Here is a 16,079-nt window from a genome sequence, read left to right as displayed (position 1 = left end):
ACCCGTACAATTAATTTTCCATCTAATTCCAACGCAATTATAGTTTAATTAAAATTCTCCCCATCGCGGGAAAGTTCGGGATTAGTTGATCCCCGGCCCAGACCACTGCGACTCGGCGATGCATTCCTGTTAGGGGCACACCTGCTGAGCCTCCTGATTTTTTGCCTCGACCTCTGCTATCTGTACTCTACAAGTGTAAGGCCTCTCTTTCACGGTAAAATTTAACACCAGCTATTTTGGTAACTTTATGGTTTGCATTGAAATTTTTCTTTTTTCCCCCCAATAATCCATGCTACGAGGCTCGAGCAACTGTCAAATAGACATGAACCTCGCGTTGTCGAGTTTCGTATTAACTCTCAAATCGAGCCGCGTCATCGCGTGCCGTTTTTAAACTTTGTTATCCAGAAGTAATTCGATGAATCCGAATTTCATCGCTGCCACGACTGTGACGCTGGACTCGCGACCGCAACTGCGCAATCGACGCCACCTGTTACGAATTTCGCCGAGTCCGAGTTTTATCGTCATTGTTATTATCATCATCGTGTGTCGTCACTGTTTCCGCGTCGCTTCTGACAAGGCAACACGCGTACAGCAACAAACGCTACGAGCGATTTTCCAGCTTGGCCGTTATTTACCCGTTGTCCCCGTGACCTTTTTTCTCCTTTCTTCGTCGACTGTAGCTCCGGGCGCCGCTCCCCCACGCGGAGAAAGAAACGGCGCTAAACGGGTTGGGGCTGAAGTTTTAATTAAATTTCGCACGCCCGATGCCCCGGCGCGACCATCCCCCTCCGGGACAGGCTGTTCCGCGCGTACAATACAGTGAGGAAAAAGTTGGACGGATTCGCCTTTCGCTGGTACAGTGCCGTTTTCTCTCGCTCCTTTCTTGCATTGCTGGCGCCTCGCTAAGAGCATCGCAGGAATCGCGACTAATCCACGGAAACATTTTTCATGGCACGGGTGGCTCGATTTTCAGATGGGGCTGGACGAAGACGATTTCCGTCGCGAACGATGAGCTCACAAAGTGGCGTTTATCACACCGCAAAAGTGCCATTGTTCGCAGGTTGGTGCCCTCGTGGTTAACGAAACGGTGCACGTGAGCATAGGACAAAAAAGCTGTTGCCCGTGTCCGAGCTCGAGCAAAAAAAAAAAAAAAAAAAAAAAAAAAAAAGATTGGTGGGTCAGACTGCACTTACCGAGATCGAGATAGCGTCCGGCAGCTGCGGCGGCGGTGGTGGTCGGGGCATTAAATCAAAGGACTTCACGGCCCCGGGGCTTTCATCCTCCCCCCCCCCTCCCGGCCCCTGTCGTCGTGCAGTCGATGATGCAGAGCCTCCGGGTTGATCGGCCCCGATATTCGTGTCCGCAGCTATCGAGCTCCGGTGCGCCGCTACACGGGCAGCAGTTGTTGTACCAGTAGCGTATAGCAGTGGTATAGGCTACACGCGCCGGGAGAGTTATTGCCCGCGATATCCACCGGCCTCGGCCTGTAATTAAATTGCCTTTGTCATGCGCGCACAGGTACCACGTGTCACTTTGTACATCCTTGGATTTTAATTTTATTTACGCTGTATGGCCGCTACAACTTTTGTTAAGCGTGTGGCGCGAACTGTGCGACACGGGCCATATTGTTGGGAATTTGTACTGAGTGCCAATAATCGTCCGGTGGAAATTTTCATTCGTTAATTAATTATCCACGCGTATCTATTTGTTGTTGGGCATCATTTGTTACGCAAAATCGGTAACTGCGTCGTAATTACCGTGCATACCGATAACCCTAATAGTTTCAATTTCCACGAGCACGTTGATTGGGATCTCGGAGATGCGGGTACGGTACAACTGTTATACCTACACCGGCAAAGTAAGCCGCGCCGAGCCCGTACCTAATGCAAATTACAACCCACGTGTGCATGTATACCTCTGTCCGAAATCCTCGTTGCGAAGCAGGCCAATTTAATTTCCAGAGTTACGCGAATACGAGTTTACCCGACGCTGTGCTCAAAAATGAGCAAACGAAAAAAATGTCCATCGCGAGGGTGCAGCGCTTGGTTTCGAAAAAAAAAAAAAAAAAAAAACCCTCTGCTCGACGCGTAAAAATATATCGGCAGAGATACCCCACTTGAAGGCGAAATCTCGGGGCTTGAAAATTATGAAAACCATCGGGGAGGCATTTCAAAGTCAAATGCACAGCTCGAGCGGGAGGGCTCGCGTGCGATGAGATTTTATCTCCCTCCCCTGGCTTTCATCAAAACGGGGGCTGGCCAACGTACGAGAAGTCACTGCTCGATAGCATCTCGGTAATAGCCCGCCGAATATCTCTCACCACCTGTAATTTGGCGCGTCCTCCCGTGCCGAGGAGTTTCCGATCTCTGATGTTTCTCGCTTCCTCTGTCTCTCCGCCACCCTCCAAATGGCTCGCAGGTAACGCCCGGGTGCTATCCTCACCTTGTACACTCAAATAACGGAACTTGGTGCATCGATTGCGTAAAGACCCGGTGAAACTATACACTTGGAGAATAAAAATTATGCATAGGAGGGAGGGGGGGGGGAAATCGCTCTTGAGGGAGTATTAAAATTCTTCAGTTGGTGTTGAAAATTCCTCTGCTACCTGTATTCAATTAGGTTGCAAACCACGAGAGTCGAGCAACGCCTATGCCCAGGCTCTTTATCGATGAAATTCCTGCGAGGAGGGGCCGCGAAGATTTCACGGTAGCTCGCGCGAAAATCACCAACGCCGGCGTTCCGAGAGTGGATTTTATGGCCCTCAACTTGCAAGGCGTGCCTCGGAAAATTTTCCAAATTTATGGAATTCTCAAGACTCTTGGCCCCGCTGCCGCTGTTAATCAGCTCGTTTGATCGATACAGCTCCTTGCATCTCGCGAACAAGCAAGTCACCCGATTATGCGCGGCTCGACTGGCTGGTCCCTGGGGATTTTTTTTTTAATAAACGCCCAAAGGGGTGCACACCGAACTTGAGGGCCACCGGATCCAGCGCTTGTGATGTCTTTCGTGTTTAACGAAACGAGAGAGAGTGGGGGGGGGGGTGGAGGAGCGCGAAGCTCTTGTTCGGCGAGTGAAACTCCGTTGAACTCGTTGCGGAGAGAGCTGCTTCTTGGTGTGTGTCCGTCAAAATGTATAGGGAATACACGGAACCTACCCTTCCGGCCCCTTTGAGAGAGGGAGCCGAGGAGTGGCATCCGTTTTCCCGGAGGAAGATACGAGAGGGAGCGCCGAGGCAAGAAATTTCATTTGTCGCCGCGCCCCGTCGCCTCGAGAGCTACACATAGGCCAACTACCAACGGTTTAAACGAGCACGCGCGCGCCCGCGCCAAAGTGGAACGCCGGTACGAAAACTAAATGCAAGCTTTTGTTTTGCAGTCTAAGAGGCGCGCCGGTGATGGGCTTTTTAAGCCAAACAACATACAGCATCTGATTATCGGTTAATACAGTGCAACCGTTCATTCGTCGTGTTTCATGTTGTTTGTACAATGTTGTCAGAGGCACGCTAAGACATTCAACTTGTTGAGTATTACATTTGTTCATCTCTACAGAACATCCACTGTAAACATTCGCCAAGCCACGAGGGACTCGGTGCATCGTTTGTACCGTGTATACCCGCACACGTAGTTTTAATCAACAAAAAATTTCCTTCGTTTCACGTGGTTTTAAATTTATGGATATATTGGACAGAAATATCGTGGCAAACTTTGTTCGGCACATATTTCACCTCCAACGTTTGTGAGCCGCGTAACAGAAATTAATATTCTAGCTCTGTGCACGCACGGGGTATCCCGCACTTTTAATTGAGATGGCGTATACAGTGCACACGGCAAATCGACATCGGACGCTGTTCATTCGAGTATATTCATCGTTGCTACATTAAAAAAGCAAAAATGAAGCGCCAAACGCCGTATATCGATCACACAAAGCGATACCCTCACGCCGACCTAAAAACTCGCTTCCTCCGCGTACGGAACAGTTATACTACGTGTGGCAAAAGTTGTTCGTGCTCCGGGAGTCCCAAAAACGTCAGTCAATCTCCAAGAGGCGAGAGAGAGAGAGAGAGAGCGCGCGCGTTAAAGCGTCAAACAGTCGTCAAACAACGTAGCTCGCACGCCAACCCGAGCCTATAAGCTTGTGTTTAGGTGCACGCACGGGAGGTGGCCAGCCCGCCTCGGGGAACCGATGTATTTGCGCCCGAGCGTCTCATTACCGATGCACCCGAAACGATTGTCTCTCCGGCACCTATACGCCCCCGTTCTCTCGAGCACGACGCAATCCGTCACACGCCTCGGCAAATGTATACACGACCCGCGCAAACACAGCCGTGTCCGGTGCATCAGTTGCACAACCTAATGCGTGACCCGTCCATCCCTCCCTTGGGAGCAGCGAGTGTGTACAGTCTATCGCTCGTCTTATCTCACCCCCTACGCTTACGTCCCTCGGAAGGAGCTGTACCGTAAACATATGGCAAACATATGTACCTCCCATATTTCAAAGCAGCAATACCACGCGTTGTATACACAGCAGCCACTGACACACTCTTACGACAATCCACGTTGTATCGACCCGCGTGTGAACGTGTGCAAATTGACGAGTAGTCTCGAAGACGAAGTTTCGTAGCTGCGGCTGACCAAGCGCTGACTCGTACTACTGCTACAGCCGACGAGTATAGAGCCATCGGGATATATCGAGCTGTTCTCACCCCCCTGTATATACACAACCCATAAGGGGGTGGACGGTGGCGCGTGTAAGCACCCACTAATCGAGATTTACGCTCGTGAGTTTGTGGGCGAGAGCCTGCTCGACCTGTTTTCCAAAGTGAGTCCCCGCGTGTACCCGACTCGAGGGCCATTGCGAGTCGGTGTTGTTGGCCGAACCGTTGCGCGGCGACCCGACAATCCCTGCACAAGTATGGACTGTAATCGAGACATATCGGCATCAAGTTACGTTGATATGGTTTCCAAAGTACTTGCTGCTCCCCCATCTGATTCAACTTACGAAGCGTAATTTGTTGAAATATTGGCTATCGCGCGAACAAGTACAAGCAGCGAGCACGTTTTTTTTTTTTTTTTTTTTTTTTTACAGCACTGTAGACCAGTTTCACCGTATGACTGGATCCCACGAGGAAAAATGACACAACGTCGACAAGTGTATATAATTTATATGGATGCAGCTCTGCGTAATTTGTACCCACGTGGGCACATATGTGCCAAAGAAACAAATTGTTACCAGCGCCACTATTGCTGCTGTGGTTTTTGAAAATTACGACGGAGCTACTTTAAACGTCCGACATGTATGTGTGTGGGTGTGTGAGCCATGTATCGGTACGCGATTGCTTGGATAATTGGTTGGTACAGCATCTTGCTTGGTAAAGTGACATTTCGCGGGGAAAGATTGCTCTCTTTTAGCCCACGCAGTTACCGAAAAGCCTCTCCTTGGGTTCGCGAGAAATTGTGCGTCCACGCGAGCGGGAGAATGAAGACGAATGCAAGAAGAAATTCCGCTCGCGTTGTTCGAGACAACAGGTGAATGAAGCTCGCTTTGACGCCGGCAGCCGAGTTTTCCAAAGAACAACGCGAGTGTGGAAACAATAGCCGAGACAGGTGTGCATTACTCGCGGAGCAAAGAGCGACGTATCCGCGTACACTCGCGACAGCTGCGCTCTTTGCTTTACCGAGGTAAATGGGAACGTAGAGGCGCACTGTATTCGCTTGCAAAACATTATTACACTCTAAATACGCTGACTTGCTCCCTCTCCGCTCTCTTTTCCGACACTTTGATCGCGCTCTTCGTTGCTTTTGACCTTTTTTTTTTTTTTTTTTTTTTTTTTTCTTTTCAATCGCTGAGTTTTCAATTGCTCGTCTCTTCCCTTCCGGTCTCTTTTCTCGCTGCGACAAACAATGGCACTTGATAAGGAGCGCTTTTCTTTAATCAGGCTAATGTTCTGCGGAAATTGCCGGTACTCCTCTCGCTGTCCGCTCGTTTTGTCTGTTTTGTCCTTTTGTACCGTTTCATCCCGATGACGGTGAATTTTCTCAAGTGGCTCATCGCGACAGAGGCTTCGTTACATGAATAGCGACAAGTACGAATTATTGTTTAATACGCAGTAAGTGCGTTTGATTAATTTTTTCCGTTTTAATCCGTTGAGCCTCTTGAACGTTAAAAATACAAGTTAACGCCGAAATCAATTAATAATTTAAACAAAATAATTCCGTATGGCTTTAACGATATGTGATATCGGACTAAAATACATATATTAGAGCACGTTGGAAATTAATGCCACATTTTGAGTGTAATGCAATGAAGCGCGATTGGATTATCGGGACGTAAACCCATAATTAAGAAACACGGCACAATACGTTTGGTGGACATTTCGAAAATTCCAGCTGATTTGTTGGAATAGTTTAGCCTCGATAAATGTAAAATGGAGAAATTGAGTTGGTTGGTATTATTTTCCTAGAGTTTATTGAGTTTTGTGAGATATAGGCAGAAAACAATTACGTTAGATTGGAATGACTCTTGTGTCCTCGAGTCAGCTGTAATATAAATAATGTTCATCTTATTTTTTTCCTGCAGTTTTTTTTATTGACGAGAAAAATTGAGAATTCCGGGAGTGAGATGACCAAAGGTCAAGTATTTCGGAGTGAGAAGCCGTAAAAACTTGATACGCCACGTCTCGGCGAATAAGGGGCTTTTTTCTGAAATCGTTCATCCGGAAGTAATTTACGCTCATAACGTTTCCATGAAAGCTAACGCGAGTTTCACACTCCACTCACCCAACGACCCAATGACCTCCCGTGAATATCGGCGTGTTCCCAGAATACCACGGATGCCGTGAGCATTACGTCCCTCCCCCTGCGAGGGAAAAAATGAAAACCGTGGTATATTAAAAGCAATGAAGAATTGCCCATCTTCGGGGACCATTAGTTTCCCTTGCGGAATGTCATGGTTCCCAAATTACATTTTTACCTAATGAAACGGGAAACATCAGTTTCCAAATGGTGTCGACTATTCTTGTCGCCATGTTGATCAAAGTTCCATACGAACCTGCGCTCCGCGATAAAAACAAAAATATCCCACGCAGATACGAGTGCGGATATATATATGTCCAACGACCGCAAATCGGCGCTCCCCATCACGTACCTACACACGTTTGTGCCCCTCGTGCAGTAATGATCCGGCATACCGCGATGCAATTCCCAGAAAATACAACCACTTCGACCCCTCGTTCGATTTTACGATCCATCTAAAAATTCTTCCTATCGGGTATACGCGCATCGGCGAGACCTCCTCGGAAAATTCTCTCTCCGGTGGATAAAACCAAACGACTTGAGAATTTTTTTTTTTCCCCCCCAATCAAACTTATCTTTCTATCGTCGTATGCAAATAGCTCTTTCGGCTCTTAGGACTCGCGCCGAAAGCTCCTTGTGACATTTATGTACTTGTTTACAAACTTTAGCCTGAAACTTATTTGTACGAGCCACGGATCGATGGGCTCGGCATTTTTTCGTCAATTAATGAAAAAAGCCAAATCAAACGAGTTGAAAGAAGAATCGGGCTCTTTGGGGAAGCTAAAGGAAAAAACTATTCTTCGATAGGAAAAAAAAAACCAAGTTCATTGAGCTTCGTCTTCATCGCGTCCAAAATAAAGTTAACTCAGCCACGTGTGCGTACACGTTCACTCCGGGAATCCACGGAATTCGAAGACATCGGATGGGCCTTTTTATTTGTTTCGTGCATCTCGCGTGCCACACCACGTACATACACAGGTGAGGCTGCCCAGAAAGAAAGCACAAGAGACAAGAGAAGGAAAAAAAAAAAAAAAAAAAATAGAAAACAAAAGGGAGAAGGGAAACGAATAAAGTTGGCTGGTGTATTGTAGCACAGCGAAAGTTTCTCAGTCACGGAGCTCTCGAGGCTTATCTTATTCGCGGCGATGTTTCCTCGCGCTCGCGAGCAGCCCTATCGTGCCACCCGAGCTTTTTTTCAGAGCCCTCCCTCCCGGGGCATTAGGGTAATTGAAATTTCACCTTTTCATGCCCGCCGCTTCTTCATCCTCGGATGTTTTCGTTCTGACGAGCGCCACCACCCTCCACCCCCGGTTTCGTGCGCGCACGAGTTTTATTATGTAAGCCGCTCGAATTGTAACAATCGCGGCTCCCTTACTCCCATTGTCCGCGCGAACCGAGAGATAGACTTCCCTCCCGCCGTCTTACACCTTTTTGTACGTGTATCTATATATCGCTTGCTCTCTCTCGTCGCAGCAGATTCATGACGCTGCACCGCGTTTGTCCGCGTTAAAGCGTTAGAACCGATGTTTGCGGGGCAAAAAAAAATCTATTACCGATTTATTGTTCTTTTCTCTCTCTTTTGAAACGTAAGTGTTAAACTTGTATGCGGTAGCGTTAGAGCGCGCCATCGTTTTCTAGAATAAATTTCATCAGCGCGAGGCAGCAGCAGATGGAATACTTAAATTCCTGCTCCCCTGGCGGGCGATCTCATCCCAGGACGCGAACTCTCTGCGCGGCGTATCGGCGTTTTCCGCGCGCCTTGCGATTCTCGCTCCTCGTAGCGTACAAGTTCGTTAATCGAGTGGCAGCTGTTCCGTACACACTCGCAACTCGAGCAGGGGGGGGGGGGGGTAGGGTGCTATAGAGAGACAGGGTCGCCGAGGCTCGACGCGGAATGCGAAACACCGCTGACACCACGTTTGCCGTAAGTCCGTGCGCATGCGTGGCTCACTGGATGGGCAAACTGATCGCGATACAGGTTTCTCATCCTCCAGGGCTCCGTTGTTTTTTTTGTTTTTTTTTTTTGGAAAATTTGCGGGACAGGGGATTACAGCGTTCGCGAATGCGTTAAGCTCGTTGCTGTCGCCCCGTTGGGATGGCTTTCGTTGTAGCGACAGCGCCCCTGCCGATACGTTTCGCGCGAAAAGTGGTGTGTACGTGCGAGCTTTCGTTCGGAGGTCCGTTTTTTTTCTTTTTGGAGTTTCGCTGGAGAGAAGAAATTTCAAAGCCGAGAGTTGGTGGAGAAGTTTGAGGCATTTTGAAGCTGTTTGCAGGATTCTCTTGAGGCTTGCGTGGCGAGAAAAATCGTGCGTGCAAAGTCGTTTTTGACTTGGAAGCTACTTATGATAGCCATTATGATTTTTAAAAAGTTTCTTGCGTGGCCAGTGTGAAAATCCAGGAAATCGGTAAGTAGGGCTCGCGTTATTGCCGTTGAAATGAAAAACTGAGCAACTGATTTTGACTTGACTTCCCGCGAAGCCCACGAATGGCTCAAAGTAGTTGCAACGACAGAAGATTCAGTTCCCCATTTAGCCCGCAACCAGTCGAGTTTTCGTCTAAAAATACAATTCGATGAAAGCCGAAAGCGACCGAAAGAAAGAGGGAGGACACGTGACCGTCGCGGACGACTTAGCAGCTTTTCCACGGGTAAACCTGAATGTCAGTGAGTGGTGTCGACGATATTACACGTGTATGGCGTTCTCACTGGGGGAGGGGGGGGGTGCTTTGACGTTTTTCGGATGAGGTTGTCGCTCGAGCGAACGAGAAAAGAGGGAGGGGACAGCTATACGACCGGGGCCAAAGTAATACCTGTGATCCTCGGATCAGTGGCTTGGAAAGGTGCCACTCCGGTTCGGCGCCCCTCAAGTTCCCTGTGCACGTATATATCCTCCTCCTCTCGCTTTTCCGCCCCATTTATGTATACATATACACAGACACGCTATACATATTTTCCATACCCCGTGAAAACTGTACGTCTCGCTCTATTTTATCATTGTCTTCTACGTTGTGCGACGGGCAAACAGACAGAAGGGGTCGTTTTATTATATTCACCATCACCATCGACCGTTTGATATCATTACCCAATTCGTGCACAAATGATGTTCCAACAGAGCCCTCCACGAGCGGGGGGGGAGGGATGAAAAATCCCGCACCGTTTCATTTAACCGGGGAATATTCGAGGAATCTCTCGAAACGATGCCCAATTAACTTTGCCCGAAGCCTAATAACCGTAAAAATCGACCTGCGCCCTGGGGCTCGCTGGAGCGTCAAAAGTACGGAGCAGAGGGAGCTGTGCCAGTTACGATTAAAATTTCACACCAGCTCTGTATATACGTCGGCTGCTGCAGTACAGTCGAGGGCTCCGGCGCCCACTTCTGCTAACGAAGGACGCATTTAGGGCGCGGAAGATGCATGCCGTATACATATACAAAACTCCCTTTCTCGTGTAAGTGTTACATGTATACATACATACATATATATATACACGTTTCTTAAAAATACTGGCTGGGAAATCGACGGCACTCGATCGGCGCGATAAAGGGCCTCTTGTATCCGTCCACTTGAGTGTAAGAGTGTCGCAGGGATGACGACCGATTTCAGGATGTTTCCTCGATGGCTCTTGAATGAAGAAAGAAAAAAAAAGAAAAAAAAAAAAAACGGAAAACGATATCGCTCGAGTTGGCATTTTTTTCCAGACGATCGACGATATCCTTTGCTCTTCTTTCATTCCAGCCGTGTGTATACCTATCCCCGTGGATTATTTCACTCTACCGAGATAAGTTGCCCTCCCTCTTTATAATTTAAAATCCTCTTTCTCATTCGCGTATATTTCCCCCGCACACGAGCCGTTTGTACTTTTTTTCTCCCCCCACCCCCTGGCCCTTATTTAACGCCTTTTGCAGAAAAGTTTTCCCTCCTGCAAAGTTTTTTCCGGTTCATCCCCGGCAAAGAGCTCCACGGCATCCCGAGTGGGAAAAAAAAAATCTTTTTAATCTCCTCTTTCGAAATGGCCTTTCTTTTTTTGGCGTGTTTTTTGGTTTTTCTCTACCCAACGCCCCTCCGTTCTTGCACCTCGTCTGGATTACGCTGAGCCGGATACCGCGTGGCGAGACAACGGTATTTCCTCGAACCGAGTTAAGGATAGGCCGGAGGAGGAAAAGAAAAACAAGCTTGGTATTTCGAGATCCTCTTTACGAGCTGTACGAAGAGAGACCTCCTCCTCCTCCTCTACTATTTACTGCCGGTGTATTCAATGCCGAGGCGAAATCTCCGCGCTCATGTTCATCGGTGCGACTTTATGGTCTCGGGGAAAGACGAGATTCCCCCTTCAACGCGAGACGTGCAATTTTATTTTCGGCTCCCCTTGCGTGGTGTGGACAAAAAAAAAAGAATTTCCCTTCTTCGAATTGAAGGGGGTCGAACGCCATCTCTAATCCGCGAATAATGACGGACTACCTACGTCGGCATTATTTCCTCCCTGCTCGTCCGATGATGAAAAATCTCATTTCCCACCGAGTGGAGAAAAAACAAAGAAAAAACAAGCCAGCCAGTCGAAGGTTAATTCCGCCGGGTCAGCAGCGAGGAGTACACAGTAGGAACGATTAATGAGATTTCTTGGAAAGTGATTAAACTTTTTTATTTTCGATGCCATCACCTTTGGCAAACTATTTACAACGGAAGTTTCGCGGCAGCTGATCACGCGTAATTTAATAACCCCCCCTGCCTTTGCGGTTAACTTTGTCTTCTTCACTTTTTTCTTTTTTTTTTTTTTTTTTTAATCTCGCACTGGTGCTTTTTAATTTTCTGCGTGCCCGTCGCCGTGAACTTTGCACGTCTCAACTTTGCGTCGTTTCGCACGTGCAGGGAGACCTCAGCAGTGCCTCGCTGAGGTAATTTCTCATCGGATCAGAAAAGTAATTTTTTTTCTTCTTCTTCTTTTTTCCCCTCCGTAATATAGTTTGAGCGAGTGTTTTTTCGCGGCATTTTCAAATCCCCGGTGGCCCCGGGTAAACCGGCTCGGGGAGCAATTAAGCCCTCTTCTCGCGCAGGTGGCCGTAATATACACACACGCGCGACTCATGATTATACGCGATCGCGGACATTTTCCGGCCCACCGAATCGATTTTCATTTATTAGCATTATGAGATTTAATCGCGACGTAATATATAATATATGCGCGACCTCTAGCGAAACCCACCATCGAAACGGAAATAGAGCACCACGCGTACGGGGGGGGGGTGAGAACGAAAAGAAGAGGCGCGACTAGACCTATAACTACACAGCGAGGGAGCGTAAGCCGTATACTTACGACGCGGCGTTTATTAAAGGAGGCATATATATGCGTGGGTATCCTCTCCCCTCATGAGAAAGGAAGTTCCTCACAGCTCTCGAAATAACTTTCGAAAAAATAGTTTTCCGCCGTTTATAATCCCCCCCGCGCGGGGGTTACAACTAATCCGGTCGCGGTGAGCTCGAAAATGGAGGCCCCCCCTGACTCGGCGAAACTCGTACAACAGAATCCCCGACCCTCCCGCGAGATGAATTTCGTTCTCCCGTGAATTGTCACTGTTGCTCGTTTAGAATGTAACGTGCGCGTATTGGAGGGAAAACGTGTACACGCATGCGCTTCGATATCCCAGGGGTGGTTTTTCGCGTTCGTCACGCGTTTCGGGATGATTTACGCCAGAGTGCCGTAACAACAACCACTCCGGGCCACTCCACAGCGTCTTCCTGGCGGGAGTTCAATTTTCTTGTTCTCAAATGTGTGTATGGGCGCCGGGGGAGTCTCCCGGCGTTCAGGTATATATAGAGAAGACGCGCGTCGTCCATCACTCATATTGTAAGTAAGGACGGGGTGTATTTATTAGAACCGAGTATACTGGGATGTAGAAAAAAAAAAACGACAAGGAGCAGGAGGAGGAAGAAAAACCACTTTAACAAATATCAGCCAATTAATGTCACGCGCGGGGAAGCGTGAAATCAGCCAAGTATAGGTATAGGGGCAGGTTGGAACGGGCGCAAAACAACTTACAGTGGAGCACCGGCAGAAACAGCGGACCGCGCGAGTCGTGCAGGGGAGGAGGGGTAACCTTTGGCCCCACGGAAGTGGGCAATGCGTTACAAGTGGAGAGGCAGTGGCGGGGCCGAGGCTGGTCGGCCGTGGCTGATTTTGCGTTTAACGGTCGCTCGCTTGAAAGCTCGGCAGAGTGGCACAACGATGTGATCAAAGCTTTTATCGGATTCCTCTGTTACAATCGTTTGGACGGTTCTCGATGGGGAGTTGGCGAATTTGCCGTTGAAATGGAAACCTTGTGATCCATACGGTGATCAACGAATGTTACACGGCCTTTAGATGCGTGGATATAATTATACATGATGAAAACTGATCGAGTGACAACCTTATGTGAATGAAAAAAAAAAAAATACCCTTTATCATCTTTACGGAGGAGTAAAAGAAAAAAAAGAAATCCAATCAAGGGTTCTTTTGGATGATAGCGGCTAGTCGGAGACCAGAAGCACGAGCTCTCCTGAAGCAGAAATGGGCAATCGGACGCTCGTAAAGTCGTGCCAAACGAACGGCTCGCCAGCGTCGATAAATCCAAAGCTCGCGCTCGCGTGGGTTGCAGCCTCTGCTCGCGTTTGATTTAGGATGTATATACTTGCCGGCGCGAGTTTGATTTTTCGCCTCTGGTGCAGTGGATCTGATAAAACTGTGTCTTTGTGCACTATGGGGCTACCCGAGGGTGTGGACCAGCTTTTCTTGTTTGTTTCTTTGATTGCGTTCGTACTATGATGTTGAGAAATTGCTGCGAAAAACTTTTAATGACCATCAAGGAAACTGGGAGAGCTAAAAAAAAAAAAAAAAAATTAAATAAATGGAGAACAAAATACAGAGAGAAACGAGCACTGTTTGAGATTATTTGTATCCATTTGTTGTATGCTCTGTTCAATTTAGGTACAATTTGTTTCGATTTGAAGTGTCTATAGTCGATGATATAAGCCACGAGAAAGCACGTGCTCGCAAATAAACAAAAAATCAATTGTCCCAGTTTTTCACAGGTTCCTCGAGTTGTTGTTATCATTATTTTTTTTTGTTTCTCCATTCACCAAGCAAATGCGTCGTCGAATAAAAAATGCGGCCTCCAAGCGACTCCGAGAATAAAGTTTCCCTAAATAAAAAGTCGCTCAAACGCTCATACAGAGAGAGAGTTTCGTCCGACCCCATCGCAGCGAGCCTTACCTCTCGAAGGAAAGTTTTCGGGCTCGAGAAAAAAGAACTAGCGGCCCTTTCCGCGCGCACACCCCCTCGTGCACATAGACTCTCGCGTATCAGTTCCCTAGCAGCACTGGGTTGGGGTAACGGGGGAAGCTTCCAGCGAGGAGCGAATAAATAAATTCGTCGGATGAAAAGTAAGCCCCCGGCGCGATGCATCACTGTAGCTCCTCGCTCCTGGCTACCGCTACTGCGTTTGTCACGTGTGTGCATACACTCCCTTTTACGTGTACGTTTGTGTACACTCGGGCGCGCCCACACTCACCCCACCGCCTGTACTTTATCGCGGGGGCTGCTCTTTCTTTTTTCCAACCGCGTTTTTGACTCCTGCCGCGCTTCCATACCAGTAGTGGCGATAGTAGTTGAAACAAAGGGTGGGGGAGCGAATTTGCTAGCTAGCCCTGCTGCCGCGAGATATTGTGCAGTAGGCCAGCGTTTTTCACCCCTCTCTCTCTCTCTCTGTCCCTTTTCTTTTTTTTTTTTTTATTCTTACGGCGTGTACGCGTGTGTGATTTTACGCGCGCACGTGTGTTAGATAATGACGATGTATGGTCAAAGCACTCGTACGGAATTTTTTTTGCGAGTGCTTTTCAAACCCCCGCGCGAGAAATATTATTGCGCGCGTTTTAAAAATATGGAAATAAGCAGTATATAGAAATGTGCTTGGTGAAATACGTCCGGAGCATGCGAGTGCTCGTGTCGATGCTGGATCGTGCCTTCCAACGGAGGAGGTATACACATCTTTGCACCGAACGAAATCCAACGTAAATTATCGTTTTTTTTTTTCTTATATTCAACGTGATGAAGCGTGAAAACGGTCGCTTTTTTTTTGTGGCTCCAAAACCCCAACAATTATCCCCGCGCTGCTCGCATCCGTCCATGTCCATCGCAAAGCTTTTTGGCGAACATTATATCGAGATACTTTGGTAAGCCGGAGGATGAGTATCGAGCAAAGTTGCCGGCAACACATACGCGGGGCTAAACGGTGTCCCGCCTCGCCTCTCGAGTTGCGGCTCGCTTTGCCAGAACTGCACGGATTCGTGCTTTGGTGTTCCAGTGCCACTACACGGAGGGCTTTTCTGGGTCTATACCTTGCAGGGTCTCGGATTAAAATTCCCTCGCTTTCGCTGAATGAGTCATCAGTCGCCGGCAGTCGTTTGGGCGTGCTCGAAATTTCGAGGTGCGTGCTTTGGGGTCAAAGCAAAACTGAAAATGCTGAGTCAAAGGCAAGTGGGATGAGAGTTTGAAAAAAAAAAAATAAAAACAATGATAAGCATGTGAAAGTACAAAAAAAAAGAAAGTACAGGGTGTGTTTTACTCACTTTTTTTACGGCAGTGCGCGTACAAATGTGTACGTCAGAGTCCTGAAACAAAAAGAAACAACGAGGCATCGTTAACGAATATTTTCTTACAACTTGCCCAAAAATGATGGGCCAAAGTAATGATAACTTGCGCGTTTCTCATCAGTCGGCGCGCGTCCCTCGTAAATACGAGTCTTGTGCACACAAAGTGGCCGAAAAACTTGGCGTCTCGGTCGTAAAGAATACGCGTTCGGGGAGCCCAAAGCGTCCCCATTAAAAAGTTTTCGAATACAATTTTCGACGATAAGTCACACCCGCCCTCGCAGGTACTCTGCTTTACGTTCCAAACGACAATAATCCCTCCAATTTTCTTGCCGCGCTCTCCGCCTCGATAAATCAAAAACTCCCAAGGAGACGAGGTCGAAAAAAGGGCACGCGCCTCGTACGTGCATTCATCCCTTTTCCCGATACACCGATATCGCGACAGGGAGGGCACGCCCGCTTTTTTTTTACTCCGCGCACACATTACCCGTATCGACCATTCCTTTTCCGTTCCCCGTCCCGGTCGAAGCGGGGAAAAAGGTATGCGCGCTTTTCTCCCTCCGCCACGCCTTCTTTCGCCACGTTTGCTTCATCTTTCGCTCGTCTCGACCGATGATGAAGTGCATCGGACAAAAGAAATAATGGGTCCCAATAACCCCAAAAATTGCAGGA

At 48.1% G+C, this 16,079-nt stretch overlaps 1 protein-coding gene across 3 annotated transcripts in view; it reads right to left on the bottom strand.

The window, feature by feature from the left end:
* LOC106640398 (zwei Ig domain protein zig-8) overlaps positions 1 to 15,431 on the bottom strand; it is a 73,464-nt gene extending 58,033 nt beyond the window's left edge. For 2 of the 3 annotated variants that reach the window (XM_014354425.2, XM_014354427.2), the window contains exon 1: positions 15,387 to 15,431. The gene's annotated coding sequence lies outside the window, so the exon portion shown is untranslated. Of the gene's footprint in view, positions 1 to 1,193; positions 1,280 to 15,386 lie in introns of those variants that run through there. The other variant, XM_014354426.2, reaches the window with a different exon arrangement.
* Positions 15,432 to 16,079: the final 648 nt, after the last annotated feature.

The sequence above is a fragment of the Copidosoma floridanum genome, unplaced genomic scaffold (assembly GCF_036245765.1).
Source record: "Copidosoma floridanum isolate Cflo_tuat_1 unplaced genomic scaffold, Cflo_Japanese_pri ptg000001l, whole genome shotgun sequence".
In the NCBI taxonomy this organism is placed as follows: Eukaryota; Metazoa; Arthropoda; class Insecta; order Hymenoptera; family Encyrtidae; genus Copidosoma; species Copidosoma floridanum.
This window is presented reverse-complemented; position numbering and strand designations above follow the sequence as displayed.